The sequence below is a fragment of the Corvus brachyrhynchos genome, unplaced genomic scaffold (assembly GCF_000691975.1).
Source record: "Corvus brachyrhynchos isolate BGI_N302 unplaced genomic scaffold, ASM69197v1 scaffold544, whole genome shotgun sequence".
Lineage (NCBI taxonomy): Eukaryota > Metazoa > Chordata > Aves > Passeriformes > Corvidae > Corvus > Corvus brachyrhynchos.
In genome coordinates this window covers 2,815,575-2,828,758 of record NW_008238325.1, presented here as the reverse complement: position 1 = coordinate 2,828,758, position 13,184 = coordinate 2,815,575, and the positions used below count along the sequence as shown (strand labels likewise).

The 13,184-nt window shown below is 43.8% G+C and overlaps 1 long non-coding RNA gene across 1 annotated transcript in view; it reads right to left on the bottom strand.

The window, feature by feature from the left end:
• Positions 1–12,966, bottom strand: part of LOC108446795 — a 16,673-nt gene extending 3,707 nt beyond the window's left edge. The window contains exons 1-2 of the long non-coding RNA XR_001862097.1: positions 12,885–12,966; positions 1,041–1,045 (exon numbers count right to left, since the gene is read on the bottom strand). This is a non-coding gene — a long non-coding RNA (uncharacterized LOC108446795). The remainder of the gene's footprint in view (positions 1–1,040; positions 1,046–12,884) is intronic.
• Positions 12,967–13,184: the final 218 nt, after the last annotated feature.

Genomic DNA, 13,184 nt, shown 5'->3' with positions numbered 1-13,184 from the left:
TACGCCGTTCCCTCTCCTCCTGTCCCTTTTCCCTGCGAGCAGAGCCCGACCCCCCCGGCTGCCCCCTCCTGTCAGGGACTTGTGCAGAGCCACAAGGTCCCCCCTGAGCCTCCTTTGCTCCAGGCTGAGCCCCTTCCCAGCTCCCTGAGCCCCCCTCATGTGACTGACAACAGATACATTTGAACCCTGGAGACAATTTTGAGCTCCTCCATTTCAATCCCATCTCTCTCACTGCCGTGAACCCCTGACTGCTGCTTTGTGCTCCCACCCACCTGGGGCCAACACTGGGCTCCAACATCTGCCAAAGGTGACCTAGGATGCTGGAAAACAACAGCTTTTTGGTTCTCCAGAAGGAGTTTTCCTGGGTGCTGTGGATGCCTGACGGCTTTTATTCTCTTTGTGTTATCAGAGCAAACACAGCCCTGCTCCTTTCCAGAGGGCTCTGGGCTCTATTGATGGTGCCAGTGCTGGTTATCACGATTGGAATTGTTCTCTGTGCACATTGTACTGCACCAGGATTTTGCTTAACCTCTGTATAACACAGTCAGTATTTCTTTCCTTCCCCCACCGTGTCCTAAAATAACACTTTTTATGCCCAATCCCTGTCATTCTGGGGAAAAGTGTGTATGGAAAATTATTATGTTGGGAACACGTATTTAAACAGCTGCCAAAAGTACACAATTTTAAAATAGTAAGGGCAAAGCAGAGCACTGTGGGGTTTGGCCAGAAGAAATCTTCACTCCAAAAAGCTTATTTCATGTACACAATAATTTCCCCAAATAAACAATGCTATAATGCTAATAATGTTTATGGGATGAGACGGATCTCTTCTGAACGCCAGCACAAAATTTAAATTAACTGACAAGAAGCATAATTTACCTTGAGTTCTCTTCATTAGGCACAACTGGCAGCTTCTCCTGAACTAGGAGGAATAACAATTAACTTCAGATGGAAATATGAAATCTAAATTACAGTTGCTAAACCTAAGAAGAGTAAGGAGAAGATTCCATTATAATAAGATATATTCAAATTACATACACAGCACCTTTAATTTGGGAGAGTGGGCTCATTAGGAATGACAGAAAGAGAGTATGAAGTTTAGTATTCCTTTCTATTCCTCAAACTTGATCATGAGCAACACAAGTCTGCACCTTGTTTTCTCTTAGAGTTTATATTCAGAAAATCCTAAACAGCTTCTCAACTGTTAAATACAGGTACAACTTATCACACATTCTACTGTGCCTATTTCTACCCTAAATCTTCTAAAAATTACTGCAGACACCAGGAACTGTGCTTGAAACTCCAAGAGAGTAACAGCTTCTTCAGTTTCTCACCCTTCCACCTCTATGATGAGGACTTTAAATACATAGGAGTGAATTCCTCAGTTTGTATTACTTGACTCCTTAGACTTCTTTCAGCTGGGGAGCTGCATGACACACCTCCCGTCCCAAACCCCCCTTCCTGCTTAAACATTTATTAGAATTTTATTCAGAGGTCAAGTTCTTGCAATTTGGACATGCTTTGAAGCCAGGCCTCTAATGGGCCTTACCCCAGACACGCTTTGAAGCCATTAAGGGGCCAGGGGTACTTCATGTCCCTTCTTCTGTGAGGTGACTTGGAATGTTACCGCCCAAGGATGTCCTTTAAGTGACAGTTGTATTACTGTGGCAGTGCTCCATGTGCCAGAGCATCCATTTAATCCCAGGCATTGTTCTCAGACAATTTCAAATATCTTCCATTTACTTTCAGACAATGACATGTCACTGTTCCCTCATATATGGTCAGCTCACAATGAGTTATGAGATTTCATTTCTGCAGCTCACATGGGAAGTGGAATAAACTAAATAAAATTCCTGGTAAGAATGGCAGCTGACTGATACAGAAGCAGGCCCTCATAAAACCCATTATTCTGGTACAGTTAAAGGGAGGAAAGAATTTATACAACAGACTAGATTTTTTTCCAAAAGCATGTAAATAATTTATGAATTCAAGGTCTAATGGAAAGCAGGTGGGACCTGTACTATAAATGGCTGCAGCTCTAGAAAACTGAACTGCTCACTGAACATACCTTGTTAGGTAACCACAGAGCACTCTTCTTTAGAAAATACAAAATCCAGAATTGTTAATCTTTGTTTTGGCAGAAGATAATTCTAGCATGTTAAATTGCATCATCTTAAATACCACCTGGAAACAAATAGTGGAAGTATGTGCTGTGCTAGAAACTGCTGTAATATTTCAAACATTCTCGTCCTGCTTCTTTTCACTGTAAACCAGCAAAGAGCCCAAGTGAGAAGATCTGGGACCAATACACAGCATGGCAGAAACACAGGCAGAGAGACTCAGACAAGTTTCAGACTTTTCAGTCGTGCTGAAGAGGAGGCCAGTGTAGTGAAATCTACCAAGAACAATGTTTTCAAACTTAGAAACGCTGTTTTCAGTATTTCTGGGCACCTAGCCTCCAGGGACCCCAAGGGTATATCTCTGCCCACCTCCCGGATCCTCAGTGTCTGGGGGCTCAGCTTGGCCCCTGTGCCCTGTTTGCTGTCAGTGCCCTTCCCAATTCCACAAGGGTTATAGTGGGGAAAGGCTTTTTGTGGCAAGAGGGAAAGATCAGCGTTTCAAAACAAAGGATAACTGTGACTCTGTTTCCAAAAGTGTACAAGCTCCCTTTGCTCCCATCCTTTATCTCCCTTGGGCTGTCACCTGGGAAGGCTATTAGTGTTTAAAAGGGGATGTACCAGGGGCTCCTTTTAACACCGGATTTTTAAATTATTCCCAGAGATTGTCTGATTATCCCCAGGGAAACTGTAATTTCACAGCAGGTTTTGCCATGGAAGCAGAGACACAGGCCCAGAGCAGGTCAGAGCTTAACCAAAGGCAGAGGCAACTACAGCAGTAACCAAAGCAGATGTTGTATCTGACATTTTCTGGGGGGGTTTGAGCTGTAATAAACACATTCATTAACTTTCTTCTAGCAAAACCGGGGCATGGAAAGGCAGTGGTGTCACCTCCTCAGGTGCTTATTTAATTCAATCCCCTAGCACCCAAACCCTTTAAATTTAGCAAGTGGTCCAGCCAGGTAAACCTTAAAACTTCAGGGAAAACGTCTTCAGAACTTCTGAAATTTCAGAACTTCTAAATCTTCTGAGTTTGAGCTCAGAGAAAAGGAAAACCACCACTGACTGACCCCTCCTCCTGAGCCCTACCACCAGTACAGAAATGTCACATTGGCCTGGATCTGTATTCCCTCTTCACATTCTAAGCTTTCTGTTGGTCTCAGCTCAAACAAAAGAACTTCAGGTGCATTTATTTTATTAAGGCTGATACAGAAAAAGACCTAATTATTATTATGTTGGAAAATATTATTGTGCTTCTCCACCACAAGATGAGAAGAAAATTAAAAATAAAGTATCACTGGTCAGTATCTTTATAATAACTAAAGCTGGGAACTCTGAATCCATCTTAACAAAGCTGTGAACATCTTCATAGATTCAAATTTCTAATCTCCTAAAATGCTGCAAGCAGAATGGTTCATTTTTAAATCCTCAAAAAATTTGGATTATTCCCTCTAATCTTCACTAAATCATATAAAAGATAATGAAAAACTATTTTGTTTTACTCACTCTTAGCAAAATCATCTGAGAAATCTCATCCTTTGATCTCATAAGTGCCATCAAGGCAACTGCATCAGTGATGATTTTTTACTGGCCAGGGGGAAGCTGCAGCCAAGTCACCATGATTAAGGAATGTTTCAGGGCTTGTCTGACACTAGCAAGGGTTTTCCAGGGAGTACAAGCTCATGCGAAAAAAACCCCAACAACAACATTTCAGTCTTGTCTCACACACACTTCCAATTTTAATCTCATTCTGCCCAGTCATCTTATAAAGATACAGTACATTTTCATTTATCATCCCAGCAGCGTTAAAGGCTTCTTAAGAAACCAGTATCTGCATCAGACACAGTATAAAAAAGCCACCTGTAAGATAAAAGGTAAAATACTTTTTCTTTATTGCTACCACCTCATATCAACTATAAAGATTGTCCAGGATATCTGACATTAAGTTATCCAAGATACAGCAGGGTTTTCCAGGAGTGTTTCAGAGCATAGGGTACACAAGACCTGGGAAGAGGTGAGAATAAATATTTATAAACACTCTTATGAATTTTGTTTTGGCTCAGCCATCAGAGCAGAATGTTATTTACATAGTAAAAGCAAGCTCCTATCTGTAAACAAAAACTAATAATCAGTGTGATAATATATGCTGAGGGCAGAGGATTTTTGTCTCAGATGAAACAAATAGAACTCATAAACATGAGAGCAGCCAGTCAGTGAAAAAGGAAGAATAGAAAAGCTAAAGAACAGCTGTAAATGATGCATAAGCAAAGACAGTATTTACCTAAAACTGCCAAGAAAAGCTTGAATAAAATATAAGGTCAAAAAAACCTCTCTGTGAAGAAATTGTAAACTGTAAATGGAAAGAGCTGAAATTTCACAATGTAAGAAGTCATTTGGAATGTAAAAGGGCACAGGACAGGGCTCCCTCGGTGCAGGTACACCAGGCAAACACTGCCCTGGGGGCTCAGGGGAGCAGGGGCAGCTGAAGGCACCGATGTGGAAACTCCTCCTCGCTCTCTCACTCTCACCACGAGGCACAGCCTGGGCCGATGGACTCCGAGGCACCACCCTGCACTACGGGAAAGGTGGATTTTACCCTCCTGGGGACCAAAGCCCAGGCAAACCAGGGAAGAACCTCCGCTGAGCAGGAGGATGAACACATGTCCCTGCAGTGAGTACCACCAGCAGGGCTCTACCTTCCACCTGAACGCGCTCCCAAAGGAGCTGCCCCGGACAGGATGCACGGGACATTCCCAAAGGGCAAGGGGGGATTTCTACAAGGAGAGACTTCAGAGCATTCACGGTGCTGGAAAATCACATACACGGGGTGAAGAGAACAGAAGTGAGACAAGCTCAGCGCACTTAGAGGGGTGTGTAGTATTTTATAGCCATTGTTTTGCATCATTCCCTCACCTAAATCAAGAACAGCTGTGACAGAAATAATTCTTTAAAGTATGAAAATAAGGAAAATAGGGAAAATCATTCTACTAGTTCTGAGCATTTCTGAATACTTTCCAGAGGAACTCTTGCTGGAGTGAAGGTCAATTTGTAACAGTAGTCTAAGACAAGAAAATCTTAAAAGTCTATGAAAACATGTGGAAATTACATCAATGCATGACTGTATTTCATAAGAATCCAATACTACCATTTCCAGTCCTCAGAAATGAAGAATGGATGTCACAATTTTCACACGAAGAAATTTAACCAACCATATTTTCTAGACCTTCACACATGGTAGGTAAGTGCTATTATCCCCTACAAAAATAAACATCAGGATTTGCTCTTCCACAGGACCTCTGCTTGGCAAATGCAGACCCAGTGTCCACCATCTCCCCCATCAGTGAAGAAGCAGAGACCTAAACTAAGCTATTTCTTCATGGCCATCTTGTTGAATTTTGCTGTGGCATTCCCTGGGGATCTCTCTGAGGGAGAGAGAAAAATCCCCACTCGTGGGGCAGCCTCGGTGCTCCGGCCAGACCGCTCTGTCCTCCCACAGGAGCCACTCCAGATCCCCCAGGCTGCTGCTCCACAGCTGGGGGTCGGATCCTTCTGGCTGCGAGCTGGGCTTGCACAGTTGGTACCACCTGCTCTAAATTCTTCAGCCCTTGTTATCTCTGCAGCAGCTCTTGGCCTTTTCAAAAGCTAATTCAGTGAAGAAAGAGGAAGGGACACTTTGTGCTTCATGTTTGAACTGCAAATTTGTTTTCCAGCTTTTCAGATTGATAGTTTTGATGATATTTTAAGAGCTCACAGTGTGACACGTTGAACTGTGGGTTCCTGCTGCTGCTGTCACTCACAGAAACCCAAACTCTGCTTCGAGTCAGAGAGCAGGGGTATAAATCCAGTGTAATGCCAAGGACTATCATGGAATTACTCTGCCCACAGGTGACAGAGCTACTCTGAGGTTGTGTAAGAACAGCAATAAAAGTTCCCTGTAGCTCTTGATAGAGATAAACCCCAAACTACTAAGCCCAAGGAAGACTCCTGTATTTTTCTTTTATCCCACTTCTCCCAACGTCAGCATTTTTAGAAGCACATGTTTTTAGTGCTCAGGATGCCATCAGTGAAATTATGTTGTAATAGGTACAGAAACAGCTGAATTTATAGTCTTGTATTTAAACAAGACTTAAACTCACTGTAACTTCCAAACTTTTCACAGGAGCTAATCAATTTGACATGAACAAGTGCCCTTGGATTGCTGCAGTCAGGAGACATGGGTATGGGCTCAAACCACTCTGAAAGATCCTGATATACATTACAGTTACAAGAAAATCTGAATTCGAACTTAGAACCCAATTTCATAAGTCAAACCCACGGCTGATCCAAAACCAAACTTGGATAGGTCAAATTTCCAGAAAGTTCTACACTCCCTTTGCTGCACAGGTAAGCAGACTAGTTTTTATTGCTGTGGTCTTTTTCAGGGTAATTATTGAACAGAGAGAAGAAAGTTAATTATGGTTTGGGTTTCTTTAACCTGGAAGAAAAACCAGCAATTTCGTGCTACTGTGAGAAAACTGCCCAGTTGTTTTCTGCCTTTTCTTATCCTCCACCCTGCCCAAGCTCAAAGCACTGAGACATGGGGTAGGGGGAGGAAGGTATTTTTAGGTTAGATGTAATTTTCCCTTCCTCTCTGGAAAGTAAACAACAACAGAAGTTTGTGCTTGTCTCAGTTGTGAGTAAAAAATAAACCAGGGCTTCATAATAAAATCACCTGGCATTTAACAGACACTGATCTCCCCAAAACACACAGAAAATGTGATGCCACAGAACCTTATAAATGGCAAACAGGTAGGATGGAGGAAAGCAAAGACTTCATGATTTTTTTAAACACAATTACATATTCCAAGATCAGAAGGCAGCAGTGGTCACATATACCTACATTACAATGCATACACAGAGCCTGGTTAAAGTGTGTTTTAATATTCATGTCTTATCAAATATGTAAATATGAATTCTCAGGGAAAACACACATCATACGCTCTAAGCCAGGCATGCGTTACCAAGATAATGTTGAACATCTATTTCTGCATTTCAAATTATAAAAACTTTGAAACTTTTCCTTGTTCTTTACAAAATAAGTAGTTTTCTACTTTTCATCCCTCAGTTCTATGTGTATTTAGAGACATCCTAGTTCCCTGCCAAAATCAGTGGTGTCTTTAAGACTTCTTAAGGAATGTAATAGGTCTGGAAACTCTTAGTAGGCTACTAAATCCCCCTGTAAATCCTGGCGAATTCCCAGACTGCCCATTCTCACAGGGATACATGGCCTAATTACAAACCCATTAAACGCTGTGAGTTCAAGGGTCTGCTTTAACCCTGCAATTATTTGATCCTCCTCACAGTAAAAGCTTCAGTGAAACAGAGACAGGCAAAAAGAGACAGAGCCAACAGAAGAGGTAAAAGCAGGATCAGAGTAGGCAAACTGAAATATTGAGGCAAGTAAATGGAAGTGGAAAAAGACTAAACAGGGAGGGAAATAACCCTCTGGAAAGGGGAAGACTTTCAGCTCCCAGGGGAAAAGACCACTGCTGGCATTATGTAAGGGCTGCCCAGCCAGGGCGAGGGGAACGGAGGCACTGAGCTGGCAATGCCAGGACACCTCTCTGGTACTGAAGGAATGGGAGCAGCTCTCTATGGCTTGGCAGGGAGCAGGGATCCCTGTGGAGCTCCACCTGGCACAGGTGTGCTCATGCCTTGGCAGCAGAGCGCAGAGCAGGCATTTGCTTTAATACTTGAGCTTAACTGTAAGAATGCTCAGACATCTGCAGCTGAATACACAAAGCACGAGCACCTACCCGAGGGGGCCCATTTCCCAGGGCACAGCCATGTCCTGGCTCTTGATGTCACCCATGAAGTTTCCAGAAGCTTTGACACAGGCCCAAGGGAAGGCAGGACAAGTTCTCACTGAGAAAAACAATAGAGATTTGTTTTCCCATTTTCGCATTCACACATACAGCACATTTGCCCTTTCATATTTTAAGGCAGAAAATCGAATGTAAAGCATTAGAAAAACCTATTGGTTTTCTCTCCCAGATCTACTACCACAGTGTGACCTAAGAAGGACGGCTTGGAACAGGACAACTCTCCCAGTGTTCTGACAGTCCAGAGTCAGCACTTTTTCCTCCCCATTTTCCATACTGTACTTGTGCTATACAAGCCTTGTACTTTGTCATTTGGGATTAAAAAAAGACCAGAAAGAGACATTTAAGTCATGGACTTGGTTCAAATGATCTCATGTGCAGGGCCGTGGAGCCAGATAATCTGTGACATTGAAACACAACCCATTTTTCTTGCTGACTATTTGCTTATGTCATTTGGGTGGTGAAAAGAAACTCTCATCCAGGGTGCCAACAGCAAGAAAGAACAGAAAAATGGGACTTATTTCCCACCAGGCCAGGCAAGGTGTCACTACCCACTGCTTTGTTACATTATGGCTGATTGTTTTCCAGTGGCCTAGACATTACTAATGAATATTTTTAATCTGTCTTCCTAAATTTAAACATTTCTTTTCTCTCTTTTGAATATCTCCCAGCCTTAGCAATCTTCTTGACTGTAACTGTACTCCAGACTCCAGCAGACACAGCCTGTGGTGCTGAGTATGTTTATCAGCCTTGCAGTCCATCAGTGGCTCGCTGTAGTAATAGACTGTGACACTGAAAACAATCACAGCCCTTGGCAGGGATAACCTGATTAGTGGCTGTACCAGGCTGGACATTCTTCCAGCCTGCTGAGAAAACACACACCTCAGGACCTGTCCCTCAAAGAGTTCCTCTTTCCTGCTAACAGCCTTCTCATCCTTCAACCATCTAATGTGGCCAACACAGCACAGATATGCTGGATGTGTGTGCCTTACACAATGCCCTCACACAGCACTGCCATGCCCTACTAGTTGTATTTAGCCATGAATAATTTTATATTCTGAACAATAATTCAGAGTGTTGTTGGACAGGATACTTCAATAAAGACATATAAATACAAAAAGGTCACCACTTCACTCCACTGAAATAATCAGCATTTTTCCTTTGCTTCTTTGCTGTACTTTTAATTTCCCACTAACATATTTGGTAGATGCCATGTATTTGATTTAATATTGATGGGAGATCCCATACCTTTGATTGCATTCCTGAGGAACCTTTCATTGCGTTCCTGAGGAAGAACGAGGCCTGTGTTTTTCAGAAGTGCTGCAGCTCTGTGAACTCAGCTTTACCTGGTCTCTCAACACAGCCAGACTATCACACTAGAAGGAAAGTGGACCTTGAGCATCCTCCAAGATGCTTTCACTATCCTCACTTCTCTAGGTAGTGTAGGCACTCCACTGGACTTCTCCAACCATTCAATGCACCTTTACAGCAAACAGCAGAAATACTTATTATTCTGATACTTGATGATGAAAGGATTATTCTATCATTGAGAAAATGGGTGATGTTCATCTCATTATTTTATAAAGATAAGGCAGAGTAAGTCTGCAATCCTGTTATCCTGAGGGCTGACGCTGCCAGGAGTAGCTTTGGAGCATGTTTTACTCTGTAATGTTCCCCTTATCCCTTCAGCTGATAACCAACCCCCTCCTCCCCAGCTTCCAGATTCTGCCATATTCTCTACTTTTTAATAATTAAATAAATAAATATATAAAATAAATAAAAGTGCTACAAGTGCATCACAAAGATATTTGCTGCAGAACTCTGGGCTCCTCCGATGCTCTCAGAATATGGAATGACTGTAACACACTGTGATTGTGGCTTCCAGCCTCAAAGCCTCTGCAGAACTGAGCAAAGCTGCTCAAGTAACAACTCCTGGACAACAAGTCATCTGTAAACTATCACATGGACCCAAAAACCTGTGCTCCTTTATTTGTCAACTTTAATTATTTTGTACAGACACACCAGGCATTACAATTCAGCTTCAAACAGCACCACAGTCCAACCTATTATCAGCCTTAATCTTGTTACTGAGTGGAACCCAGCTACTCTCACTGAGCCAGGAGAAACAGAGACCAAGCACACGCTTTACAAGTCCCTGATTCAAAATACTCCCCACAGCCAGGGTCCCCCACCTGGTTCAGTCTTTGGTCAGTGCTGCTACTAACTTGCTGGCACTTCCTGTGCCAAAGCAGCTCCAAACACACCCCACAGGATTATCCGACTGCCCCTGTGCCAGCCCCTCCCTGGCACAGCACTCCACTGCCCAACCACGAGGCTCCTGGGCAATGCCAGCTCTGCAATAGAGGCACCAGGACACTACTGGATGCAAGGCCTGACAGTAATAAAGATGGTGATTACACCAATAAAACACAAAGTTTAGGCTTTTGAGATGACAGCATCAGCAAACACTTCCAAAAGAGAAATACCTACAATTAAACGTGAACCACGATGACAGGAAAGACCAGAGCTGGAGCAGCAGGGCTGGTGGTCATGCTGGGGCAACACCACCACTGCTGATGGCTCCTGAGGCTCCTCCTGCCACATCCATTGGCGCCCCCCCCTGCCACATCCACGTCCCTGCAGGAGCTCCCAGCTGGGGATCCTGAGGCTGTGCTGGGATGAGCTGCAGGCCCCTGCTCTTCACCAACACCTGGCCGCTGCCAGGGCACACCAACACATGGGCACTGTGAGGGTGCAGCATTCCCAAGAGGTCAACACCCACTGTGTGGGCTGTGGGAGTCCAGCCCACTTGCAGCCCCCCAGCCCCCACCTCAGGCACCGCAGTGCACAGGGCTTCCATGTTCTGGACTCCCAGCTGCTTTGGATTCCCAGTGCCTTGGAAGCTCTGTTGTGGATCTCCAGCGCCGCAGAGCCCCGGTGCCACAGGGCCCCAGTGCTGTGGAGCCCCAGTGCAGACAGCTGCTTGGAAACACAGCGGGGTGTTGATTCCTTGGGTTTTGCATGTCCCTAGCAGTTCCTGCTCCAGTTTCTGCTGGAGTAAAGGACTCCCTGTGCTTGTGCTCTTTTTTTTTCTGAAAGCTGTGGTTTTAAAGCTAACCAGAAAAGTGTGACTAAGCCTTCACAACTGTATTAGCACTGCACAGGAAACCTGTGGTTAATGTATCTCAATTCTCTCCTCTCTCTTTTTCTTCTGGGTTTACACCATTATCAGTTATCATGCCATCTGCATATGGTACGTGCAGTTTTACATCACCTCTTTTGACAATATCACCCAGTATTGTCCCAGTAACATTTAACACGATGGTTACTGGTATGGCTGCAGAGATTCAGGACCCTGAAGAGCATGTTAGCCAGTGCTAGCTGCAGCAATGTGTGTGGCTCTTAGGCAAACTCAAAAACAGCCAAAAAAAAAGAAAAAAAAGAAAAAAAAAAAAGGCAGCTTTTCAGCCTTTTCAGCCAAGTGTTTTATCAGGCTTGCAAACACCTGCAAATCAGTTGCACTGCAAAGCCTGTTGCCTAACAAAGACAAAGCTTTGTAATACGATACAATTAGACCTGAATAATTTAGGCACTGAAACAAATATTTTGAGACCTACACTGTTTGCTTGCCTGAATGAGAAATTACCCAGGCTTGGACGCATTACAAACCTACAGAGAAACACAACCAGACTCAAATGAGGAAATACTCAGTGTGGTAAAACTTTACCACCTAAATTCTCACAGTCCAACTGCACTGAACATGCACAGGGCTAACGAGGGAAGGCAGGAGGTTCCCCATTTTCCTCTCCTATAGCAGAGGACATGACGGGGAAGGGATCAGCAGGATTGAGTGGGGTGGTCAAACTCACACAGCAGCATCCATGTTGTTTGTTCCATGAACCCTGGCTTTGCTGCTTGGAAAAGCGAGCTTTTCCAAAAGGAAATAGATACAAGTATCAATAATGTTGTTTCACAGTACCGTAAATGAGTCCTAATGTCCCAAATGTCACCCAGAGGTCATACTGGGAATGAGGTCTTGCTGTGGTCATTTGGACCAACAGGAGAACACAATATTGAATGGGTCATTGGCTTTTCTTCACTCTTTGAGGAATTCCAGTTGAGCTGCTGGGATGCAGTTTGTTTTCCTGAAGGCTGGACGGTGAATCCATTTCTGTATGATTTTCTGAACTACTAGTGAGCACAGGTTTTGGAGCACCTTCCTTCCCTAGCCAGATTTTTAGGGGATAGTACTGCTAAGTATTGCTATCTCCTCTCAAATTAGCAGTGAGCAGCAGTCTTTGTTTTTCAAGGACATGGATTTAACAGTGTGCTTTTCCATATTAACTCCCTTTTTTTTCATATTCTGACTCTAAATTGTATGTCGAATGTTATTTGGTTCTATGAATTTACCATGTATTTGTTTCAACCTGGTCCATCAAAAGTCCAGAGAAGTCCATTGTGAGCAGCAGTGCCAGACCCCTCCAAACTTGTCCCTAAAGGATGAAGCTGCAGACTCTTCCTCTCCTCCTTCTCACTGCAAGCAGTAAGATCACTCGAGCAGCACACCTCAGCAAGAAGTAAGGACAAACTATTTACTCTTATGTCTAAATTCGAGGGTAAATTGTTTCTTTCAGTTGTGGTGTGAACTTTCTGTTGTTGGTCTGCCTTTTTGTTTCTTATCTTGGTGAAGTCACAGTCCTAGCAGGGGAAGGTGAGTAAGAGGGAAGCAAACACATAGTGTTTAACCGGAATCAATACAAGGGCAACGTGCTCCTTGGTTCAACTTGGCATGGGGGGTTTGCCTTCAGGAATCTGTAGGGCATGTCCATTAGCAGAATGAAGCTATAGGTCTGTCATCCCTAAAATGATAGGGTTGGAAAAGCCCTCTAAGACCATCTAATCCAACTGCCAAGGCCACCAATGACCATGTCCCCAAGTGCCACATCCACACAGCTTTTAAATCCCTCCAGGGATGGGGACTCCACCACTGCCCTGGGCAGCTGTGCCAGGGCGGGACAACCCTTTCTGTGAAGAAATTTTCTCTAAAATCCAAACTAAACCTCTCCTGGCAGAACTTGAGGCCATTTCCTCATGTCTTATCACTTTTTAACTGGGACAAGATGAGACCCCCACCTCACGATTGTCTCCCTCTGCAAACCTCGCTTCTCCGAGTGCCCACAGGAACACTGATACTATTCTCAAGAAG